Source organism: Danio rerio, chromosome 19 (assembly GCF_049306965.1).
Source record: "Danio rerio strain Tuebingen ecotype United States chromosome 19, GRCz12tu, whole genome shotgun sequence".
Lineage (NCBI taxonomy): Eukaryota > Metazoa > Chordata > Actinopteri > Cypriniformes > Danionidae > Danio > Danio rerio.
The window spans coordinates 2,110,001-2,136,671 of NC_133194.1; the positions used below are offsets into that span (position 1 = coordinate 2,110,001).

Here is a 26,671-nt window from a genome sequence, read left to right on the forward strand (position 1 = left end):
GTCACTTTATTAGGTACACCTTACTAGTACCAGGTTGTGCCCTCTTTTGCCTTCAGAACTGCTTTAATCCTTCATGGCAGAGATTCAACAAGCTACTGGAAATATTCCTCAGAGATTTTGCTCCATATTGACATGATAGCATCACACAGTTGCTGCAGATTTGTCAGCTGCACATCCATGATGCCAATCTCCCGTTCCACCACAGCTCAAAGGTGCTCTATTGGATTGAGCTCTGGTGACTGTGGAGGCCATTTGAGTACAGTGAACTCATTGTCATGTTCGAGAAACCAGTCTGAGATGATTGGCGCTTCATGAAATGGTGTGTTATCCTGCTGGAAGTAGCCATCAGAAGTTGGAGACACTGTGCTCATAAAGGGATGGACATGGTCAGCAGCAATACTCAGGTAGGCTGTGGCGTTGACACCTTGCTCAATTGGTACTGTTACGAATAAAAAGTTACGAATTGTCGTGGGATTGCGTTGCATGTATGCAGTTTCACACAAATGCAGGCTGAAGTACATATTTCCAGTGAGTCTGTGTTGAGAGTTCAGTGTTTTTTTTCTCGCTTGAAGTTATTTGATGTACAGTGTATATTTCACCCCTGCCCATCTTCTATGGTCAGATGATGGTGTGTGTGTTACAGGGGTCATGTTTTGCTGCTCTCTGAGCGCGTCTTTAAGGGAAAACTCTCTTTTCCAAGTCATTGGTTTGAGAAACGTCCTCACAATCCGACCGTCTGTGAAATTTTTAGCAGGTGTTGATGGAGATAAGAAGAATTTCTCTCTCTGGACCTGTGAAGTCTGGGCCTTCTTCATTTATTCACTCACCCGTTCTTCATGTCATGTTCTGTATAATATATGATCTTTGTTCATGGTTTATATGCTGTTATTACGGTATTTATGCGTTTACTTCTGCTGGTGTCTGACATAGGATTTAGCTACTTTTGTACATTCATTTTCCTTCCGCTTATTCCCTTTATTAAGGTTTGTAGGTTGCTAGGTGAGGTGACTATTAACCATGTTCTCAAAGGATGGCAAGCTGTCACTCTGCTACAAGTTTTATTTACAGAGTTTTTATTTACAAGACACTGCAGTGTTTGTGTGTTCTGCATTTGAGATAATTAGGGTGTATTCACAGTTGCCTTGAACCGGGCCAAAGCACGCTTGTCGGACCTAAGGACGATTATGTGATCGATGCTGCGCTGTTCAGTAAGCGCTCTTGTTCAGCACAGTGTAGATTTCTTCAATTATATCGTTTACATTGTTTGATAAACGTCACGTCTCGCTTTCAGTTTCAGGCTTAGGCGTATTAGGCACTCGCACACAAGCGTACCGCGCCAAAGCCCAAGTGTACCATGCCTGAGCCCGATTCAGAGCACTCGCACTTCTTAAACAATCCGAGAAACGGGCCTGGGCACGGTTCGGATAGCATAGTGTGAGTGCGCCCTTAGTCTACGGAAATGTGTATACTCCATACAAACTGTAGTTGATCGGTCCATTCTAGTCATGCTTGTGACATTCATTTAACTGAGTGCGTCTGGAAGCCGTGAGCGCGTCATGCTTCTTGCGGCAATCAGAAATATCAAACTTGCGCAAACTCTAGAAAAGACCCGATTAGCAAGTGGCCCCTAATAGGCTGCAGCCATTTGTGATTTCCAGCAGTTGATCCTGACATGCTGGATTCACCTGATGTGTTGACTAATTGGTTGCGGATCCTTTCATTGGTAGTTTGCAGGTCCTTCACTGGGCCTTTTCCCCTTAGCAAAGAAACTTTCCAATGGCGTCTGTTTCTTAACCATTTTGCTGCTTGTGGGTTCAATTCGGGCGCTCAGGTGACCAAGGTGTAAGAGAGAGAATATGCTCATTTTACAAAATAATACAAAAAGTCTTTTACAAAAAGCCTTTCTAATATATTTGTGCTGTTCTGATTTTCTCCATTCGGATCTTGTTTAGTTTCTCCTTGGGTCAGTTTATCATCAGAAGCTCTTGTCCAGTCAGATCACTTCCTCCAGTGAGTGTTAGCCTGAGGTTAGCGGTGGGTTTGTACTGGTGTTTATTTGATCTAGTTGTTCACTAGCTGTACTTTTAGCTCTGCTTCTTCTGTAGCTGCTGCTTTCAGCTCCTCACAGTCACAATAGAGGGAAATGATGACCTCATGGTTAATCACTCAGGGCTTCAGATGGGCTATTGACACACACACACACACACACACACACACACACACTCACTCGCTCGCAGCGGTGACATCAGTGTTCATTCACGCATGTCCTCGGGACGCTTGTGTCCTGCAAATGCTGCTCTGACAGAAAGTCTGATGTGATTTATGCGGAGCTGCTGAGATTTTGACTTTGCAGAATGTCATTGTCCATCAGTCAGATCTGCAGCCGCTCGTGTGAAGTGTGAAAGGTGTGTTAATCTGATCTAAAGTTTTAATAAAAAAAAAATATTCCAGGATCATAATCATTCTCTCTATATTATTAATCTAACAAGATGCGTGTATATATATATATATATATATATATATATATATATATATATTTTTTTTTTTTTTTTTTTTGTTAAATTAATTACAGTAATACATATACAGTTGAAGTCAGAATTAATAGCCCCCCTTGATTTTTTTTTTCTTTCTTCTTTTTAAAATATTTTTCAAATGATGTTCACAGTGTGTCTGATAATATTTTTTCTTCTGGAGAAAGTCTTTTTGTTTTATTTCGGCTAGAATAAAAGCACTTTTAAATTTTTTAAAAACCATTTTAAGGTCAAAATTATTAGCCCCCCTTTTTCCAATAGTCTCCAGAATAAACCAACATTATACAATAACTTGCTTAATTACTCTAACCTGCCTAGTTACCCTAATTAATCTAGTTAAGCCTTTAAATGTCACTTTAAGCTGTATAGAAGTGTCTTGAAGAATATCTAGTCTAATATTATTTACTGTCATCATGACAAAGAGAAAATAAATCAGTTATTAGAAATAAGTTATTAAATGTATTATGTTTTGAAATGAGTTGAAAACATCCCTCCATTGAACAGAAATTGGAGGGAAAATAAACAGGGGCTAATAATTCTGACTTTTAGATATAACTGTGCACATAAATATATACCATACAACTGATGTAAAACTGAAAATGTTCTTGCATAAAGGCATGCTATATACTTACAAACTTCTTACAAACAAATCTTCTCTCAAATAATTTAGGGGGCTAATATATATATATATATATATATATATATATATATATATATATATATATATATATATATATATATATATATATATATATATGTGTATATATATATGTGTATATATGTATTTGTGTGTGTATATATATATGTGTATATATGTATTTGTGTGTGTGTGTGTGTGTGTGTGTGTGTGTGTGTGTGTGTGTGTGTGTGTGTGTGTATTTTTTTATTATTATTATTTTTTTTTATTTCACTATCATTATTATTCTTATTTATTTATTTATTTATATATTATTATTTTTTAAACCTATTTATTTATTATTGTTTTTTAAACCTATTTATTTATTTTTGTTTTGTTTTTGTTTTGTTTTTTTATGAAAAATCACTCCGGCTTCTCCCAAAAAAGAGCCATCATTGTGCAAAGAAATATTTTTCAGCTTTTATTTACATTTGAAAAAAAAACTTAAATTTTTTTTTGCAGGGGTATGAATATTTCCAGTCTCGACTGTATTGTTGAAATAATTTATTAGCATTTGTTTCAGGCAGTATAGAACGGGGGTTCTCGATCTCGTTCCTGGAGGTCCGGTGTCCTGCAGATTTGAGCTCCTACCTCAATCAGACACACCTGGGCTAGCTAATCAAGCGCATGGCTCTGTGAAAAGATGCGGGATTAAACAAGATGATTAGACTTTTAAAAAAGCATAATTGGTCCATGTTTTAAATTTCTGTCCAGAGAGGTCATGTTTTGATCCTCGATTGATCTCACGCAGTCATGTGATGCAATTTCGCAAGTCAGAGTTTACCAAGCTTGAACTTTGCAACTCAGCCAACTGTGAAACTAGTCGCACGAGCTTGCGTTTACAGTCCGCTGCATTCGCATGTATATGAATGGAGGTCTATGAGGAGAAAAGTCCAGTAAGACCGCAGCTTTACTAGGCTTTCTGGAAACATCCTTGCAGGTGTGTTTAGGCAAGTTGTAGCTCAAATCTGCAAGAATCTGAACCTCCAGGAGCGAGTTTGAAAACCCCTGGTATAGAATATTATCAGCTACTCTATTATCCATCAGAGATTGTAAATGGCTTGCGGGGGTCAGTGTTGTGACATCTGACCTCTGATCTGCTCGTCTGTGATTGGGTTAGAGGAGTGTGTAGTGTGTGAGTCACAGCAGTAGATGAACAGCTCTCGTCAGGCTTTGTGTGCTGAAACGTGAGGCTCTGTGATGGCCTGGAGAAAGGCTGTGTGTGGAGGCCTTTATTATCAGAATGACACACATTTATCTGCCGTGAGTCACCGGCTTCAAGCGGCCGTCTGTAAATACAGCACAGATACAGTAATTAGAGCCGGTTAGCTGCTCGCAGAGACTTGCTCCAGTTGGCAGGAGGAGTTTACAGCACGTATGTACAGAAATGCTCTGAGTATTAAAATAATGTTTATATTATTATTTTATTAATATTAATATTATGTGTGTGTGTCTGTGTGTCTGTGTGCATTTATTTGTCTGTGTTTGTGTGTGTGTGTGTGTGTGTGTGTGTGTGTGTGTGTGTGTGTGTGTGTGTGTGTGTGTGTGTGTGTGTGTGTGTGTGTGTGTGTGTGTGTGTGTGTGTGTGTGTGTGTGTGTGTGTGTGTGTGTGTGTGTGTGTGTGTGTGTGTGTGTGTGTGTGTGTGTGTGTGTGTGTATTTCTGTGCGTGTGCGACCTTCAGTGTGAGAGTCAGTCTTGTCTTTCTCACAAGGCCAAATGTGCAGACAAATGTCTGAGAGAGAATCTACATTCACTAGAACACCAGGAGAAAAACACACTCATTACAGACACACACTCACACACACTATGTACATGAACAAGACCAGTCAAAAATGTTAAGAAAATAAATCACTGCAGAAAATATCAGGTAAAAAGTTGTCTGTAACTTTTAATTTGTTATTTATTGATGCATTTATTTATGCATTTATTTATTTATACATTTATTTATTATTTATTTATTTATGCATTTATTTATTCAATCATTTATTTATTTATGAATTTATTTAATTATTTTTAATGCATTTATTTATTTATACATTTATTTACTATTTATTTATTTATTTGTGCATTTATTTAATTATTTTATTATTGATGCATTTATTTATTTATTGATGCATTTATTTATTTATGCTTTTTTGTTTATTTATTTCTTTATGCATTTATTCATTTATGCATTAATTTATTCATGCATTAATTTATTTATTTATGCATTTATTTATTTATTCATTTATTTATAATTTTTTTAATTTATTTATGCATTTATTTAATTTGTTTATTTATGCATTTATTTTTTATGCATTTCTTATTTATTTATGCAGTTATTTATTATTTATTTATTGATGCATTTGTTTATTTATGCTTTTTTGTTTATTTATTTCTTTATGCATTTTTTTCTTTATGCATTTATTCATTTATGCTTTCATTTATTTATGCATTTATTTATGCTTTCATTTAATCATGCATTTATTTATTTATTTATTTATTTATTTATTTATTTATGCATTTATTTCATTATTTATATATTTATGCATTTATTTATTAATGTATTTATTTATTAATGCTTATAAATATAAATTGTTTCTTGAAAACAACAAATCTTGTGTATTTTGTACATTTAATGTCAAAATGCCTGTGACATGACTCTCAGGAGGACATTTGGCAATTTTTGGTTTATAATTTTAATATTATTTATTTGTTCATTTCATGTCTTCCGTTCAATGACATGAACACATAATTCACCTTAATATTTCACTAAATCTCTTTAGACGTCCCTGAGGTGACTGTTATGAGCCGTTTGTAGGTGTTACAGTATATGTCAGATATTTTATCTGGTTATCATGGATTATTAATGCAATCATTTGACGCTGAATTGAAAGATTGTGATCAAAGAGTGTTGGCGAGGGTTGTGATTATGATTTAATAATGTGATGATAAAGCTCAGACAGGAGATTCAGAGAGCAGATGTCAGACCCACTTTCTGCTCCTGATGGAGACTTGAGCTCTGTGTGTTTTGATGGATGTGAGATGTGGAAAGACTCATCTTGATGACAGATGTCAGAATATCAAAGCCTCGCAGGGGAAAATGGGCTGTTTTACATTTGTTTTCACGTAAATCTGAAGGCGTTTGCTGAACACATGGAGCTGAGCTCAATAGGGAACTGTTCTATTATTTAATGTTTATATACAATCTAAAAACAAGCACTGGGTTAGTATTTGGAATTTAAGGACCAAATTTAACCCAGATCTTGAGTTTGTCCGTATTGTAATCAATTTGAGTTGACAAAACCCAGCATTTTTAGAGTGTACTTTAAATGTTACATACTTTGCATTATGGATGCTCATTTCGGTTAAATTGTTAACTAAATATTAACGGTTAACTGGTCAGATTAATATTAAATTATTATTTCCAAAAAAAAAAAAAAGATAAGTCTGTCTTGCATCTGACACATTAAATATTGCATTTTAAAACACTGATTTATTTTAACATGCGAACAACAGCCTACAGAACAGTGCATGTTTCCAACAGCACAGAAAAAAACAGAATAAACTAAATAAAAAGAATAAAATAAAGCATAAAATAATATTTAATAATTATAATAATAAATAATAATAATTTTTAAATAGAATAGACAATTTTCATGATTTAGAAAATCTGAACGGGGCTCGAAATTGCGACTGTTTTGGTCGCATATGCACCCGGAATTTTATCTTATTTGTCACCTCAAAATATATGTGGTAGCATTTGTGCGAGAGCATCAAATTGTTGCCGTGCAAAAGGTTCACCGAATGCGCAGATTCAGGAGACACTCACCCAGACTGCATCTTAGCACCTTTAACATGAAACGCAGCGCTCAGGAATAGTTTAAAACGGTCAAGTCAGCTTTCTACAGTAAACAAATCTCGTGAAGCTTACCCCGCCTTTAAGCTCTTCTGATTGGCTCACTGCTTTAGAACTGAACACAAATGGATTGGTTGATATCAGCTGTCAATCATTTAGTCAATGCGCTCTGCCTTCAGGTGACGGCGAACTACAGTCGTGAAAATGTAAAGCGCTGAAGATAAGAGAATGAAAAGCACACTGACAGATTTTGTTTTAAAAGCCACCTAAAGTTACAAATAATGACACCGCTGATTAATGACGCACTTTTCGAGGAGTGTGGATAAGCCATTCACTGTAAAGCTTGAGAGTTTTCAGGTAACAGTGTTTGCTACTGAATCTACACATTTAAAGCATGAGAGGTTCTGTTTAATCGTTTATCCTTTGGGAACAAATGAATCGCTGAACGATTCATATGGGAGTTGCTGGTATAATTAGGTAAAAATAAATGTATATTATTAGACAATGAAAGTGTTTTTTGACTTTGCACGGAGATCAGCCTGTTGTCGGAGACCCCTAAAACTAAAATGTTTTTTATTTATTTATTTATTTAGGCATTTATTTATGCATTTATTTATGCATTTATTTATTTATGCATTTATTTATTTATTGATGCATTTATTTATGCATTTATTTATACATTTATTTATTTATTTATGCATTTATTTATTCATTCATTTATTTATTTATTTATTTATGAATTTATTAGTTTATAAAACTAAAATAACCTTCTTAATGCAAAATAGGGGCTCTTTAATGTTAGATGCACCAGTACTACCAAGCAAAAAGGTTAATTTCGAGCTCCGCTGTATATTTTAAGCAGTGCAGAATTAAATGATTCAAGTCAATTGTTAAACGTGTAACCATGGACTTCCATACACTCTAAGAAATTCTAGGTTATTTAAACCCAGATTAGGTCAAATATGGACTTACTCAAACATTAGGTTGAATTTGGTCCTATTAATTGAATAAAACAAAAACCCAGCAGTTGGTTTAGTTCGTATTACACCGAGAATTGGGTTGAAACAACCAATAGTTTTTAGAGTCTATTTGTTTTTTCCTACTATGGAAGTCAATGTTTTCTCTCTCTTTCATTCACTGACTCTCTCTCTCTCTTATTTAATGTATATGTCACTCTCTCAGTCTCTGTCTCATTCATTCACTGCCTCTCTCTCTCTCTCTCTCTCTCTCTCTCTTTCTCTTTCTCTCTCAAATTCAAATTCAAAGAGCTTTATTGGCATGACTGTAAAACAAATCACAATGTTGCCAAAGCAATAACAAAATACAGAACATTCATATAGATAAAAGAAATATAAGTAATAATAAACAAACACATATACATATCGTTATATTATACATATATGTTGTCACAATAAACAAGTTAATAAAAAAAAAGATTAACAAAAGTATATAATAATAAATGGTAAGGACAGAGAGCTTTAATAAGGGATGAGGGGGTTCAGCCTTTTTCTCTCATATGGTGGCATGAGGACACGTACTGTGCTGCTAGGTGGAGACACTTTTCATTTTCTCCCAAAATATAATGGAGTTTCTCCGTATTTGTGGCTTGCTGGAATTGTGGTAGAATCAGAGACATTTGTGTGAAGTAAGCTTCTCTGATGCTCTGATATTTGCTGCAGTGAGTGAGGAAATGCAGCTCATCCTCCACAACTCCAGCAGAGCAGTGTGGACACAGTCTGAGCTCTGGGCTCCTCCAGCTGCGCTTGTGTCGGCCCGTCTCCACACTCAGACTGTGTCCACTCAGACGGTACCGGCTCATCAGCTTTCTCTGACCGGGGCTCTTAATGTTGGTCAGATACGGGGCCAGTTCATAACCAGGTTTAATCTGGTTGAAGCACGCTAACTTTTTTATTTGTTGTACTTTATTTTGCCAATTGAGTTTATAATCCTCCTGGGTAATCTTTTCTATTTCTTTACTCTTTATATGTTGGGACAGGGTTTGTGAATTTAGTTGGTGTTTTTCCACCAGATAGTGCATGGGGTCGCTGGCCGGATGTGCATTTCTATATATGAGGGCTTGCTGATGGTAGCTCTCTGGGCTGGAGTCTGACAGATGGAGCCAGAACTTCCCTGCTCTCTTCTGGATTTCTGAGAGCAGAGGGAACCTGCCTAGTTCTGCTCTGCAACCAAGGCTAGGTGTGCTTCTGTGAACTCCGAGGATGTTTTTGCAAAACTCCAGATGAAAGATTTCAACTGGAGTTTTTTCCCAAGATTCATAGTTTAATTTAAATGTGGGTCCCCAGAGTTCACAGCCATACAGCAGGACTGGCTTTACAATGGTGTCAAATATTTTCAGCCACAGTTTAATGGGTGGGTTAAACTTAAAAAGGTTTTTTTTAATACAATAAAAAGCCCTGCGTGCCTTAGCGGTCAAGTCTTTTAGAGCTTGACTGAAGTGTCCAGAGGCTGTGATTGTCAGACCCAAATAACTATAAGAGGTGACGTGGTCAAGTATTGTTCCTCTGATTTTAAAAGTGTGTCTTTTTTTATCAGCCAGATGAGGTTTTTTACAGAAGATCATGATCTTGGACTTCTGCATGTTAATGGGCAATGCCCAGTCTGTGCTAAACTCCTCCAAGATAGAGAGACTGTGGTGAAGACCCTCTTCATGAGGAGACAGAAGCAGCAGATCATCCGCATACAGGAGACATTTGATCTCTCTGTCCTCCAGGCTCAGGCCAGGACTACAGGACTTCTCAAGTGCTGATGCCAATTCATTGATATAAATGTTAAATAGAGTCGGGCTGAGACTGCAGCCTTGACGGACTCCTTTACTCTGAGTGAAATAATCAGTCCGCTTATTGTTTATTTTTACACAACACTTGTTCCCATTATAAATGTCCTTTATTATGTCATAGGTTTTTCCTCCAACTCCACTTTGTAAGAGTTTTAGGAAAAGCCCATTGTGCCACACCGAATCAAAGGCTTTTTTAAAATCAATGAAACAGCCGAATATTTTCCCTTGTTTGGTCTGGTGGACATGTTTTTGAATGAGTGTTTGGAGTGTGTAGATGTGATCTGCTGTTCTTTTTTTAGGCATAAATCCAATCTGACAATTATTTAAAATCTTGTTTTCCTGGATGAACCCAACCAGTCTATCATTAATGATAGAGCAGAATAATTTCCCCAGGTTACTACTCACTGTGATGCCCCTATAGTTATTTGGGTCATATTTCTCACCATTTTTAAATATTGGCGTGATTAAATTCTCCTTCCAAATTTCTGGAAAATGTCCTGATTCTAACAAGAGGTTGAATAATTTCAAGATGGCGTTTTTTAATTGAGGACTGCTGTGTTTTAGCATCTCATTAGAGATTCCATCTGAGGCACAGGACTTTTTATTTTTTAGAGTTTTTAATTTTTCTGTTAACTCATTTAATTGTATTGGGATATCTAAATGGTTTAGCTGATCTTTAATAGTATTTTCTAATATATGTAATTGGGAGGTCAGATGTTTTTGTTTTTGGTTCAATTCTTTTTGTGAATATAGCTTTTCGAAATGTTTGGTCCAGATTTTTGACACATTTTATGTGTCACTCTCTCAGTCTCTGTCTCATTCATTCACTGCCTCTCTCTCAAGTTCAAGTTGCTTTATTGGCATGACATTAAGTACAGTATTGCCAAAGCACTGCAAATATGAAACATTAAAACCATTGAAAAATTAATAGTAATACAGATAAGATATAATGACACACAAAAAATAAATAAATAAATAAATAAAAATAAATAAATACAAAAAAAAATACAATACATTTGATAAATATAATAATAATAAAAAGTTTAAATTATTTAAATAAGATACATGAGTTTACATTAACCATTTCTTATGGTGTGTAGGGTGTATACATATTTTGCAGCTAGTCTAAATGTCAATTCGTCCTCTCCGAGTACATGGTAAAGTTTTTCTGAGTCATTTAAATTAAAAAATGAATTGATCAATGTTTCAAATTGGGGGAAAAATATTTCTCTAGTCGTGGTGTATTTGGGGCAAAACAGAAGGAAGTGTGTCTCATCCTCTATTTGGTTTGTGTCACACTGTTTACATATTCTCTTTTCCTTAGGAGTCCAGGATTTTTTATGTCTGCCTTTTTCTATTTCTAGGTCAGGATCACAGAGACTATATTTAGGAAGAATGTGCTTTTCTTTTAATTGTTTTAATGATAAATAATTTGCCAACTGTGTGGTTTCTTTCTCTCTCTCTCTCTCTCTCTCATTTAATGTATATGTCACTCTCTCAGTCTCTGTCTCATTCATTCACTGCGTCTCTCTCTCTCTCTCTCACACCCACACACACACACTCTCTCTCTCTCTCTCTCTCTCTCTCTCTCTCTCACACACACACACACACACTCTCTCTCTCTCTCTCTCTCTCTCTCATTTAATGTATATGTCACTCTCTCAGTCTCTGTCTCATTCATTCACTGCGTCTCTCTCTCTCTCTCTCACACCCACACACACACACTCTCTCTCTCTCTCTCTCTCTCTCTCTCACACACACACACACACTCTCTCTCTCTCTCTCTCTCTCTCTCTCATTTAATGTATATGTCACTCTCTCAGTCTCTGTCTCATTCATTCACTGCCTCTCTCTCTCTCTCTCTCACACACACACTCTCTCTCTCTCTCTCTCTCTCTCTCATTTTATGTATAATGTCACTCTCTCAGTCCCTGTCTCATTCATTCACTGTCTCTCTCCCTCCCCCTCTCTCTCTCTCTCCTGTTCTCATCTTTTCTCTCTCTCGCTCTGAGTGAGAGACAAAGCCCCTCCACCCTCCGTCTCTTCTGCACGCGCTCAGACTGTGAACGCCGGATCCGCTTCTCCTTCACTTCTACTATGCCTGCACGCCGGACCGCTGGCTTTATACAAGCACGCGTGTGTGTGTGAGAGCAAGTGTGTGTTTTACGGATATTACAAAGCGCTCGCGGTGGAATACGACTGGTTGTCTTTAATGGAAGGATTGTACCACGGTAAGAGCTTTTCCTGCTGCTGTGTGCCGGCCACATCTGAACGTCCGCGCGTATGTGTGTGTGTGTGTGTGTGTGTGTGTGTGTGTGTTTGCAGTAGTGGCTGACGGAGAGAGAGGCTCTCGTTTCAACACGCTGTAATGAATCCTGCTCGTGTCTGAATGGGAAAATGCAGTGGATAAAGATTTAGGCTTGAAGCTGAAGGAAAACTCTGGATGTTTTCAAATATCTTTACTTAAATGGGTTTGAGATGAAACTGATCTGCTAAATCGTGAGGTTTGTAATCAAGCTTTCAACATAAGGATGAAATCAAGCGCATGATAATGATGTTGGTAGGCAGAAAATGATGGTTTGTTTGTAAGTGTAACGCTATCGTATCTGATAATGACAGGTTAAGAGGGATATAATGAATATGTAGGTCAAACTAATGATTTTCTCTCATTCATTTCTCTAATGAACAAGATTTAGACACTCAATTTCTCTCCTGGGGTGGTGAATGTTAGTGTTAAAGCTGAGATGTTCAGTTGTGTTTATTTGTGCTAGCGAGCAGTGTTGGGTGAAATAAAGTGGTGTTTCTAATTTAGGCCTATCTTACTCTTTAAAAGTCACATACTTTTTACTAATTTGTGCAAATATACATTCATTTTTTCTTTCAACAAATTTAGTTACTTTTAAATGTAGTGGTTTTTAAATTTTCCCCAGATAGTGCTAACTAAAAACTAGTACTAGTTTCTTCAAAACCACGGAATTATTGTTATTATTATTATTATTAATATTATTATTACTGTAATTCATTATTATTATTATTATTATTTTTTTTATTATTATATTATTATTAATGTTGTTATTATTAATGTTATTATTATATTATTATTATTATTATGGTTATTATTACTATATTATTATTATTATTATTATTATTATTATTATTATTATTATTATTGTTATATTATTATTATAATTAATTATTATATTATTATTATTATTACTATATAATTATTATTATTATATTATTATTATTACTATACTATTATTATTGTTATATTATTATTATTAATATTACTATATTATTATTATTATTACTATATAATTATTATTGTTATATTATTATTATTACTATATTAGTATTATTGTTATATTATTATTATTAATATTACTATATTATTATTATTATTATTATTATTATTATTATTACTACTATATAATTATTATTGTTATATTATTATTATTATTACTATACTATTATTATTATTATTACTACTATATAATAATAATTATTATTATTATTATTATTACTAATATTTTTAATATTATTGTTTATTATTATTATTACTATATTATTATTGTTATTATTATTTATGTTATTAATATTACTATTATTATTATTATTATTTATATTATTACTATTACTATTATTATTATTACAGTATTATTATTATTATTATTATTACTGTATTATTATTATTATTATTATTATTATTATTATTATTATTTGAATATCAAGATTAAATAGGCTGACCTTAAAAGATTTGACTCTGGTGCAATATACTGTACACTACCTGACAATACTCTTGTTGTTGATCTCAGATTTAAGAGCAACAAATAATAATTTGCCTTCGAGTTGATCATTTGGAAAAGTGGCAGAAGGTCGTTTTTTTTTCTGATGAATCATCTGTTGAACTGCATCCCTATCATCCAAGACCTACTGGAACCCGCATGGACCAAGAATCCTACAGAAATCAGTCAAGCTTGGTAAAGGAGAAATCATGGTTTGGGGTTACATTCAGTATGAGGGTGTGCGAGAGATCTGCAGAGTGGATGATGAACATCAACAGCCTGAGGTATCAACACATTTGTGCTGTCCATTACATTACAAACCACAGGAGAGGGACAATTCTCCAGCAGGATAGCGCTCCTGCTCATACTTCAGCCTCCACATCAAAGCTAAGAAGGTCAAGGTGCTCCAGGATTGACCAGCCCAGTCACCAGACATGAACATTATTGAGCATTAAAGAATCTTGATGAACTCTTGGATCCTGCAAGAAGGCTTTCTTCACCATTCCAGATGACTTTATTAATCAGTGATTTGAGTCATGTCAGAGATGTATGGATGCAGTCCTCCAAGCTCATGATGGAGTCAGACACAATATTCATTCTGTCTCCACTGCAGCAGGACTTTATATTCTATACTGCAAATGATGATCTCTGTCAAAGGCATTCGCCCCAATCAGCTCCCCTTTATTCTCCCAGTCTTTTCAGATAGGAGGGCGGACCCAACCAAAGGTTACACAGGGCCAACTCTGGCCTGCAGTCGCTACTTTGGGCACCTCTGATGTAGAAGAACTGCAATATTTGTGCTAATATATTTACCAATCCGACTGTTGATTCCATCATAGAGGAATAGCATAAGATTGCAGTTAGATCATCAGGCTGTTTTGCTTATTCTGCACTCTTCACAGTGTCCGTGTGCTTGATTGAGTCTGTGATTGGACAGTACGAGCGCTCATGTCTGTGGTCTGCTCTGTAAGCTGAATGTAGGTCGAGCACATGGATGCAGATGAATGTGTGTTTCTGGATGAGGATTACTGAAGGAGTCTATTGTCAGTGCATGTGCTGCTGTCATATTAGGGTCAAATGCAGATTGACATCAGTGTGTGTGTGTGTGTGAGACTGTCACTCCTGCTCTTATTGTGTTCATGTGTGTTTGAACGTGCGCTGAACTCCGTGACCCTGTTATTCGGATTACTTTTGACTGATTGCTTTCCTGCACTTGGAAGCGTGCCGCGTGCGCTTGTGTGTATGTGTGGTCACGAATGCTGGCCTGAGTGTGTTTGGCAGGTGTTTGAGCCTGTAGGGCGTGCGTGCGTGCGTGTGTGTGTGTGGTTTGCCCCAGGCTCTTGAATGTAGTGTGTTCCCCTCACTGCTCATAGTGGACACACAATCACTGTGGGGTTCAGAGGAAGGAGGTGTGTGTGCGCATGTTTGTGTGCATGAGTGTGTGGGCGCATGCTCATTTATGCCTGAGTGTGTATGTGTGTAGGCTCTTGTGAGTGTATGTGTGCAAATGTGTGTGTATGCACATGTGGGTAAATGTGCATGCATGCTCATTTGTGTGTGTGTGTGTGTGTGTGTGTGTGTGTGTGTGTGTGTGTGTGTGTGTGTATTAAACTGTCCTCCATCATTTGCCAGATGCAGTTGCATTGAGTTGACTGAGCCATCATCATCATCATCATCATCATCTCTCTCCTGTTGTGTTGATCGGCAGCTATTGAAGGCAGGATCGATGCGTCTCTTCTGTTGTTGTTTAAATCAATACTCCTGCTATCATCTTACATTGTTTAAGCTCTGCTCTTAAGCCCAGTGAGTCGCCTAAACGGAGGGCATTATTAGCCAGCATCATCACAGGTCTGTTCTGGACATGCAGGCCGTTCTGAAAGATGTCACAGGACAGTCGTTCAACAGTTTTAGAGAGAGAATCCAGTGGGATAAATCTGGTGAACATTGTACACTGATACATATTCACTTCATATAAATGGCAGTAATTTAATTTAAGTTTTTATTGATGCAATTTGTTGCATTTAAGCATTCATATGATTATGTGTCAGCACATGAGACTTAATCATGGGATACTGTTTATTCAAAGAAAATGTTGTAAGCAATGTTTTAATGATATTTACTTTTTTATATCTTACATTTTTTATTTTATTTTTTTTATTTTGTTTTCTTTTTTTGTTATTTTATTTATTTTTTATTTTTTATTTAATATTTTATTTTATTTCTTAAACTAAATTTAACTTTTCATTTTATTTTATTATTTTTTATTTAATTAAATTTTTTATTTTATTTTTTGTTTTGATTTGTGTTTTGTTTTGTTTCATTTTATATTTTATATATTTTATATTTTCATTTTATATTTATATTTTATTTCTTATATTTTATTTTATTTTTAATTTAATTTTATTATTGTTAATTTAGTTTAATTTTATTTGTTATATGTTTAACTTTAATAAAAACTGTTTTTTTATTGTTATTTTATTTTATATTTTATTTATTTTTTATTTTATAAAAAATATTTTTTTTTCTTTAAATTTTATTTTATTTTTTGCTTTTAGATTTAATAAAAACATTTATATATATTATTTTTTTATTGATTTTGTTTTATTTTATTTAAGTTTATTTTATTGCACAACTTGTATGTGATACTTGTGTATGCAAACACACCACCATAATTTGCATCAAATGCTGATGATTTTTATGTTTTTAAGAGCAGGATTAGTGTCCTCAGTATTAATTATTAATAATAGTTACAGTTGTCAACACCTATTTTAGTCTTAGGACAACTTTGATTAACTTTTTTGATTCAAATGTCGACTCCTGTATTCTCTCCAGGTTTAGTTTTTTCAAAAAAAAAAAAAAATATATATATATTTATTTATTTAATATCCTAAAAATATATAATACATTTTATTTTATTATTATTTTTTTTAAGTTTATTTTATTTTTGCTGTTTGACTATGCAAACACATTGCCTCCATAATTTGTTTGGGTTATATAGATTAAGAACTTCCTTAAGAACATCATTCGTGGCCCGTGTATTAATTATTAATAATCATAATTACAGTAGTCATAGTTTGACTGAGCAACAGCCATTCTAGTGTTAGGACTACCGTTTTCTCTCCAAGTTTATTTAGTTTCCTATTTCCCATATAATCCTGCAGTCCCTGACCTTGGATCAGTGGTGCTGCATCAGCAAGCGTCTGCATGCTCTCCGTCACGCTGAGCATTATGGGAAAGCAGCAACCCCCTCTGGTGCCGCAGTGCATCATGGGCAGCAGGAGCAGAGCTTGTTTGATGTGTGATCCTCAGAGCCCTTCACTGATATCATCTCAGATATGCGTGTGCTCTCTGGACAGACACAGAAACCCTTTGAAGAATCGTCTTCAAAGCTGAAACGCACGTCCATCTCCTGATGAACTGATCTGAATACCAGAAGGACAAAATCCAGTGAATTGTAGAAAGAAGCGGGCAGGAGATAAAGCCAATATTCATTATATTTAAAACACACATCCTGAGAAAAACCCCATTACTCTCGAAGATGATTTCAGGGCGTCACACAATTCATTCAGCTTGTCTTGACACAAATCAATTAAGTTTACTTATTTTAGGTGAATTGAGCATGAAACAGGCAGCGCGGTGGCTTAATGGTTAGCATTGTGGCCTCAAAGCAAGAAGGTTGCTGGTTCGAGTCCCAGCTGGGTCATTGAGTTTGCATGTTCTCCCCATGTTGGCGTGAGTTTCCTCCGGGTGCTCCGGTTTCCCCCACAGTCCAAGCACATGCGCTATAGGGGAACTGATCAACGGAATTGGCCATAGTGTATGACTGTGTATGGGTGTTTTCCAGCACTTGTTTGCAGCTGGAAGGGAATCCGCTGTGTAAAACACATGCTGGATAAGTTGGCGGTTCATTCTGCTGTTGCGACCCCTGATGAATTAAGCGACTAAGCCGAAGGAAAATTAATTAATGAATGAACATAAAACAATTAAGTTGTCCCCAAATAATCTCAAGAATTGTGTTGTTGCAGCTCATTTAAATAGCTTGAACGAGCACCTAAAACATTTCTGTTTTTGAGTACACACCGTGAAAACAGGTCGACAGCATGAAGGTAAGTGGATTGAACATAAAACAATTAAGCTAAGCCCCAAGAAAAAACACTCAAGAATTGTGTTGCTTCAGCTCATTTTAAATGAGTAGCTTAAACAAGCAGCGACAATAATTTAATAAGTGCAGTTTTGTTTCTGATTTAAAAAAGACATGCATGTTCTTGTCATTTCATTTCATTGAAATCCTTTCAACTGTGCACTGTTGTCCTTTCTACGAAACATATCTGTCAAAAAAAGTTTATTTTTTTCTTCCTTTCCTCTTTATTTTTACATTATTAAACATTTTTATTCATATTTTTGCATTTTACGTTTCCTTTTTCTCCCTGTAAGAGGTTTAAATGTTCCCTCAAAGAAATGTTCTGCTTGTTTAAACTACTTTCAATGAAATTAAACTCTAAAATGAGCTGAAATAACACACTTTTTGACTTTTCTTAGGGACGACTTGATTGTTTTGTTCAATTAACTTAAAATTGTAAAAGCCATTAAGTTGACTTAAAATTAACTTTCAATGGTTGAGACGAGATGAAGGGATTGTGATTAAGCCAGATTTTTTATACAGTGTTGGGGAAGACCGTGTTTTGTAAAAAAAATAAAATAAAAGTTAATAAATAAAACAAATAATCTAATATCAGTTCTTTTATATGATTTATATATGAAAAGTCATAAAACGAGCAAGATACATTTCAGTTTGAACAGTGAAAACCTCTGCTCAAAGCTGGAGTAAACGTCTATTCTGTTACTGTATGTTCAGACCGAAAGCAGCGAGAGCTTCAAAGTAGCCGGAAGTCATTCATTTAAATGAGGGCAGGCGGCAAGGAGCAGCGTGGCGCGTCTTCGCCGGCGTAGACGTCAAGGAGAGATGAAATCTTGATGAGCTATGACGCGGTTCGGCGGTAACCAATCAGAATGTAGATGTCAGAATGTAAAGCTTAATGGGGCTAATAATATTGACCTTAAAATGGCTTTAAAACAATTAAAAACTGCTTTTATTCTAGCCAAAATAAAACAAATAAGACTTTCTTCAGAAGAAAAAATATTATAGGAATTACTGTGAAAGATTCCTGAATCTGTTCAACATCGTTTGGGAAATATTTGAAGAAGAAAATCAAATTAAAGAGGGGCTAATAATTCTGACTGCGCAACTCTATATATATATATATATATATATATATATATATATATATATATATATATATATATATATACATATAATGTATTAAGTCTCAATATATATCAACAAGAACCATATATATTAAAATTTTTAGATTTTATTTCTTTTATTTTTAAATGCCAGCACAGCTAACCAATGAAGACCTTGCTGTTTTATAAGCTTCACCTGCAGACAAAGAGTGAATTAGCATTTTAATTCAGCATGTCTATTCGTTATCGTTATCATTTTTGTAGTTACGCTTCATGTAGCAGAATTTCACAAATAAGTCAAATCTTTGTTTTTACTTTTAAATTTGACAATTATAGAATCAGAAATAGCCAGTTTCAGATCAGAATTGACCAAAAATAAATCCAAATATTCATACACGCATTAATATTTGTTTATACTGCATTTTTCTTCTCACGCCTAAAGAGCAGCATCATGCATAATACAGAATACATGCGTTAAAACAAGCATAGACCCAGAGCGCTCAGACAGACGGGCGTCTGTGGGATTATTTCAGATTTGATCATCCACAACATTCGCTGACGTCCAGCTTGTTGTAACAACACTGAGCAGATTTGTGATATTTATTGTTGTGCATGTAAACTGATGTCATTTAGTCCTCATGTTTGCTCTCTGACCGCTATAAATAATGCAGTAGAGACGCACACAGGTTTATCACAGCACACTGATGTCCGTGAGCTGCTGGTCTGTCCTCTGTTGGGTTTGAAGGTAAATAAATCACAGCTGGGCGGTTGCGCTGCGTTTGCACACAGATGGTTGGCTATTATTTATAGATCCTCAAGGGTAACTGCAGTTTAATAAGCTACTGCTGAGATCTGCATGCAGGTGCTTCTGCTTTTAGCTGCTTTATATATATAGTTTTGAGATTTAAAAAGTTATTTTAAAAATGTTAGGTTACTCTGGTTCAAGTTAGAAGTTAGCAAGATTTTTTATTATTAATATCTCAAATTTATTTGATTAAAAATGCAGAAAAATCTTAATATTCAGAAATATTACAATCTAAAACGGCTATTTATTTTATGTGAATACATTTTACAATTTTATTTATTTTTACTTATAATACATTAATTTTATTTTATTTATTTTTAAATAATTTTTGTCTTTTTATAATGGTTTTATAATATAGCATTATTCGAAGTTGAAGTTTTCCTGTCTTCAGTGTCACATGATCCTTCACTCTAGTATGTGAATAATTAAACTAATATAAACTAATAACTACTAATTAGTTAAAACTAATAACTAATAAAACTGCTGATATGTTGAAACGATTGCGTTATATTTTTGTAAAACCGTGATACAGTTTTGTTGTCAGGATTCTGTTGAACAAAAACTAAATTTATTTGAAAAATAAATTCTTTGTAATATTAAAAATATTAATTTTAAATATTTATTAAATCCTTGTTGAATAAAAGTGTTTATTTCTTAAAGTGTTTTAAAATTAAAGTATTTTTGTATATATATTTTTTGTAGAAATAAGATTTTTTCTTTTATTATTTTATTTTATTATAATTTTTGTTTTTATTTTATTATTTATATATTTAAAACTTTTTTTAGTTTTCTGTTGCTTACTCATGCAAAACTCCAAACCGTGATTTCTTTTGTTTAGGTATAGAATTTATTTTTTATTTTATTTTTGTATTTAGTTGTTGTATTTGTTGTTTTGGTATATTTTATTATTTATTTTTTTATTTAACTATTTTTTTTATTTTATTTTTGTAACATTTGTTGTGTTTTTATTTTATTATTTTATTTTTTTTGAATTATTATTATTTTTTTAATATCTTGTTTATATGTATGTATATATATATTATTTGATTATTTTATTTATTTTCAATTAATTCTTTTTTATTTTATTTTGTAACATTTTGTTGTATTTCATTTAATTATTTTTATTATGTTTTATTTAATTATTCTTTATTTTAGATTTTGTTTTTATGTTATTATTTTTCATTTTTATTTAATTTTTTAAAATATTTTGTGGTATTTCATTTAATAATTTTATTTATTTTTATATTTTTTGTATTATTTTGTTGTTTCTTATTTAATTATTTTTAGTTATTTTTGTGCTTTTAATTGTGTGCGTTTAGATTTATTTACTGTGAAAAATAATGCTGTTTATCATCACCACCACAATGAGTTTTGCTTATATACAATAGCTTACCTGTATGAGTCAGAACAAGCAGTCCGTCTCCTTCTCCAGCCACTGGAGCTTTTGCCTGACTTTCAGTTTTTGCATAAAATGAACAAGCATTAGTTCTGATCCATATCTTCTGTAAATGATAACTCAGGTTTGTGTGTATTAGCTGAAAACACTGATCTGATTGTGTTCATGTTCCTCTGCATCCACTAATAATAGTCTGGCAGCTTGATAAGCAGGTGTTTGGGTTTTCTCAGTCTTTCACGTCTTTTCATTCCGCCTTTGCGTTGCGTCCCAGTGCTCAGTGTGTGACATATGGAGCCCACATCATCAACACTGCTACGTTTGACACTCAAAAGTGTGAATGATCTATTAAAGATCCCCCGTGACGTAAATGAAGTAATCACACCGACACTTTAACTTTGGGACACAGCATCAATAGAGCGGCTACGGCACGTCATTCTCATGTAGATTTGATTAGCCGCTAACAGTATTGATTATGTGGAGAGTGTGTATAATTGGTGTGTATAATAGGGAATGTGAGGGTCAGGAGGTTTGAGTCTGTCATCCATTAGGCTGTGGTGTCAGAGCTAATAAAGCAGTCTGTTTTTGGTTGTTATTATTGGTTCACATCAAAGAAAAGCTCATAACCGTTGCCAGGGTTTATAGGAAATGGTCGAGGAGCCCATCTGTGAATCTGGTGCCGTGACCCGGATCTCATTCTGGGCCAGATTACAGCTGATGTCCAGCTCATTTGACTCCATCTGTTTGCCTTTTTCACACTCATGATCGACACTGGGATGTCATTGAATTTGCACTGAGAAAGTTCATAGTGCCTGACGTTGCTGAGCTCGCATGGATCTGGTTCAATTAGGTAGATTTTATTTTTAAAAAATATATATTTTTGTGCTTTCATGTGCATTTAATTTTGTACATTTATGTGCATTTAATTTTATACATTTAATTTTGTGTATTTTATATTCATTTAATTGTGTGTGTTTAATTGTGTCTATGTGCATACATTTTTTTTACATTTATGTGCATCTAATTATGTGCATTTGTGTGCTTTTAAATTTGTGCCTGTAATTTATCGCATTTAATTTTGTGTGTTTAATTTTTGTTTATTGATTTTGTGCATTTAATTGTGTGATTTTAATTTTGGGTCTTTAATTTTTTGCATTTCATTTTGTGTGTTTAATTGCATTTAATTTTGTACATTTTTGTGCTTTTAATTTTTTGCCTTTATGTGCATTTAATTTTGTGTGTTTATATGCATTTTATTTTGTTTATTGATTTTTGTGCATTTAATTATGTGCATTTAATTTGTACAATTATTATTGTGTATTTAATTTTTCACATTTAATTATGTACATTTAAATTTTGTGTGTTTATGTGCATATAACTTTGTACATTTAATTTTTGTTTATTCATTTTTGTGCATTTAAAAATGTGCATTTCATTTTGTGCATTTATTTATGTGCATTTATTTTGCGCATTTATTTTGCGCATTTATTTATGTGCATGTATTTTGTGTATTTATTTGTGCATTTATTTTGTGTATTTATTTTGCGCATTTATTTATGTGCATGTATATTGTGCATTTATTTATGTGCATGTATTTTGTGTATTTATTTGTGCATTTATTTTGTGCATTTATTCATGTGCATTTATTTTGTGCATTTATTTATGTGCATTTAATTTTGTGTGTTTGTGCATTTAGCTTTGTGCATTTATGTGCATTTAATTGTGAGCATGTAATTTTATGCATTTAATTTTGTGTTTGTGCATTTATATGCATTTGATTGTGTGCATTTAATTTTGTGTGTTTAATTGTGTAAATTCAGCAGTTGAGTGAGAGTCGATATGAGGTTATGCTGTTCTTTGTGCTGACTTTGAATTTTGATATAAAAGGTAAGATGAATCACTTTTGAGATTAAAAGTGTGGGATTATATCTTCATAACCAGGAAGCTGAGATAGACTGATGTCATAGGATTATATGCAACATAAGGGAAAGTTGAAGATTTATGCTGAAAGCTTGCTTGTAACTGCAGGATAGTGATGTCAGGTTACACATAATTATATATTATATAATATATATATATATATATATATATACATAATACATAATTATTTAGATATTTATTATATATATGTTTTATGCTAATTTTGTTTGTTTTAATTATATCTATATATTTCATATTTATTTTTTAAAAGTCAAATAATAGCTAAGTTTTTACAAATTATAAACAAAAGCTTATGCTTACAATTGAAGGCAAAATTATTATTGTTTTAAGTTATTGAATAAATATGATTTATTAGCCCTTCTGTGAACTTTTAATTAAATTTCTAATATTTCTCTCATTTCTATTTTTGTTTTTATTCATTTGTATTGGACTCATTGGCACAGAAAGGCTGAACTGCAGGGCAGAGATGTGTTTGCTGATGTTATGAGTCAGTGCAGCACTAAAGCAGAAGCTTTAACGTGGAATGAGAGCTAGTAAAGCACGTTGAGTTGATTACTCCATGTTTACGAGAAGCTAGTCATCCGCATGCAGCATCAGCAGGCGGTCCGCTCACTCGTCTCTCTCATTGATCTGACAGCTGATCAAGCTTTTCCTTCTAACAGTTTCCTTCCTTTCCTTCACTCTTGTCTTCAGTGTTGAGACAGAATCATTCATGACATCTTTAATGTGTTTCCTAGAAAGCAGAGGGATTTAGATTTAATAATAACCGCATGCTGTGAATCATTTGGTAATTAGCAAAGAGTTGATAATTTATTATGCATTAATGCTATATTAATAGGCATTAGTTATTATTAATCTTCAGTTTTATATGAAGATAATCACTAAGGAGATTATCAGTGCAGACGTTTTCCTGGATTTCTCTTGTAAACACTGTATACAGACGTGGCAAAATTGCTGGAGCCCTTCCACTGAGGAAAGAAAAACCCACAGTGATCACTGAAATAACTTTAAAAAGGTAAAAATCAGTGTAAATAATCTAAAGAAAACCAGACGTTGCTTTGGATTTTAGTTTAACTTCTTAAACTCTGCTGTTATTTGGGGATTTCCGCCTGGATTTTGCCGCCCCAAATTTAAAAGCTTCACAAATCCACATGCAGAGGTGTAAATGCAAAAATTTGGTGTAATTTTAAAGAAAACCCTTTGAATTTTCATAAAACACTATTGAAAGTGTTTAAAATATCTGTATATGATGTCTGTGTTTTAATAAACACCTAATAAAAGAGGCACTTATTGTATTTTTTATAAACTCAAATTTGAAAGTGTACCTTTTAGGTTGTGTGTGGTCGAGCGTGCTGTAATTAATGTTGTTGGTTCCTGCGCATGTCTGTAATCATAGGAAAAAAGAAACATGTCTCCACCATAATCTATGCAGAAGTTATTGTGTTCCAGCTGATGAGAGGTGCTGTACAAGCCACAGGGAGCGATCATTGTTTCATATTTCACTATTCTTCTGTTTGATCAAACATAATTCACTGTGTTTGGAGCACGTCAGACATATAAAAGGATTACTTATGCACATCACCTCAAAAACAGAGGAGAATGGCCTTGAAGCGCACAGCATAGAGATGACAGCTGTCTCTGCTATCTGGGGCTGCTTATTGATCATAAATGTATTGTTTTCCCTTCTGCGCCATGGAAACACCGCGATTCATTCAGCAACTGTTTGATATGTGAATATAATTCAGTAAAAAGAATACTAGAACTGTATGAGCACCGGCAAGAGCTTTCATTTGAGCTATAACCTGTCATATATGAGTCATATGAAAATGAACCAATGTTCAATACCCAGCTTGGGTGTCCAAAATACTGTGTATTTAAGTGTAAATAACTTTTGTACAGTAGAATAAAAACCAAAGTGATGCATATGAGCATAAAATATAGATTCTACACTTTCAAACGAAACCACTTAAGGAGGTCTGGTGCAATGCTAGCCCTTTAAATCTGAAAGCAAAAGTCGATGACTAGTTAACAGAACTTAGGTCACAATTCACAGTATTTACAAGCTATTAACGAACACTACTAGCTTATTAAATGACTAATTAGCTGTTTATTAATAGTAAGGTAGATGCTGTGTTTAGGTTTTGCATTAGGGATGCAGAGTAACATCATACTTTAACTACTAATGAACAGTCAATAATAATAGAGCAGTCGTGAAGAGCACTGAACGATGACTAAAGAAGAAGTCAAACTGATTGTATGCAATCCAAGGGTACCTACAGTGTTATGAGCTGGTATATGATATGATATGTACATATGGTGAATGTATATGAGCTGGTGTTGTGCTGCTCTTGGCTGTACAGTGGTTTTGTCCCAGATCTGCAGTTCTCTGCAGCACAGACAGGTGGCGCTGTGCTCCGTCTGTTAGTCCCCTGAGAAACAGCTGACCTATAAAACCACATGCTCTCGCTCAATGTGCTGAGATCACAAAACACAACACACTGACCTGACCTCTCTCTCTCTCTCTCTCTCTCTTTACAGATATTTCCAGAATCTCCTTTTACACAGGTGAGTGACTTCATCAGAAAATGTGTGTGTGTGTGTGTGTGTGTGTGTGTGTGTGCGTGTGTTTACAGATTTACAGTAGCACAGACTATGTGATCAGAGATGTGTGAGGTCTACTGTCTGTATGATGTGCATTGAGGACGTCTGGGGACTTCTCTGACTGTTCGTTTGAGGAGGTCACTGTGGTTCAATTTTATTAATATTAATAATAATAATTACTATTATTATATTATTGTTATTATTATTTTCATTTATTAACGCTTTGCAAGGTCTCATTTGTTAATAATAACTGGATTTTAACTGTTATATATAATAACTTCAACTGTTTAAAGCTGCGGCACGATGGCTCAGTGGTTAGCACTGTCACCTCACAGCAAAAAGGTCGCTGGTTTGAGTCCCGCCTGGGTCATTTTCTGCATTTTTACAGACTTATTCCTCTATGTATAATTTCTTATATTATTTCCAACATTTAAAATGTCAATAAAAGTCTCTTTGTTAAGCTGTAGAGTTAAATTTCGACATCAAAAGTGGACAGAGCAGAGATCAACATCCCATAATGCAATTCACAGCTGCAAATAAACAGACACTGTTCATTAATTGATGTTTTTGCAGTGCAGTTAGGTGTCAGTGTTGTTTGGGTGGTGTTGTTATTTGCTATAGTTGTGAGTGTTTGATATTTTTGACTGCGCTGAGGTTTCTGTTCATTAGTTTGGGTCTCGCTGAGCTTGTAGAGGAAATGAGCTGAGGAGTCATTAGCTCCCAGTGCCTCCACATTAATATTTCTCATTAATATTCCTGTCAGTTTATGCATTCATATTCGTCAGCGCTCTTCTGTGTCCTGCAGATGAGCAGCTTCAGTGTTTCTGACAGCGGGAGTATCTTCACTGAATCTCTCCATACACTATATAATCAATCAATGCAGAGAGATAAAAGACCCGATCCAACATGTTATGAAGGGTTTATGGGGGATCAGGCCCAATAACTGTATTCATTAAATCTGATTAGATTGGCTAATTTAGGTGCACTTTTATTTCAATAAGTAATAATTGTATTTAATTTTTAAAGTTTTTAATTTTTTAAAGTAATTAAAGTTTTTAC

At 34.0% G+C, this 26,671-nt stretch overlaps 1 protein-coding gene across 1 annotated transcript in view; it reads left to right on the forward strand.

Moving 5' to 3' along the window:
* Positions 1-26,671, forward strand: part of ptk2aa (protein tyrosine kinase 2aa) — a gene marked incomplete at its 3' end in the record, with an annotated part of 106,583 nt that overhangs the window by 6,641 nt on the left and 73,271 nt on the right. The window contains 1 exon segment of the mRNA NM_198819.1: positions 25,550-25,576.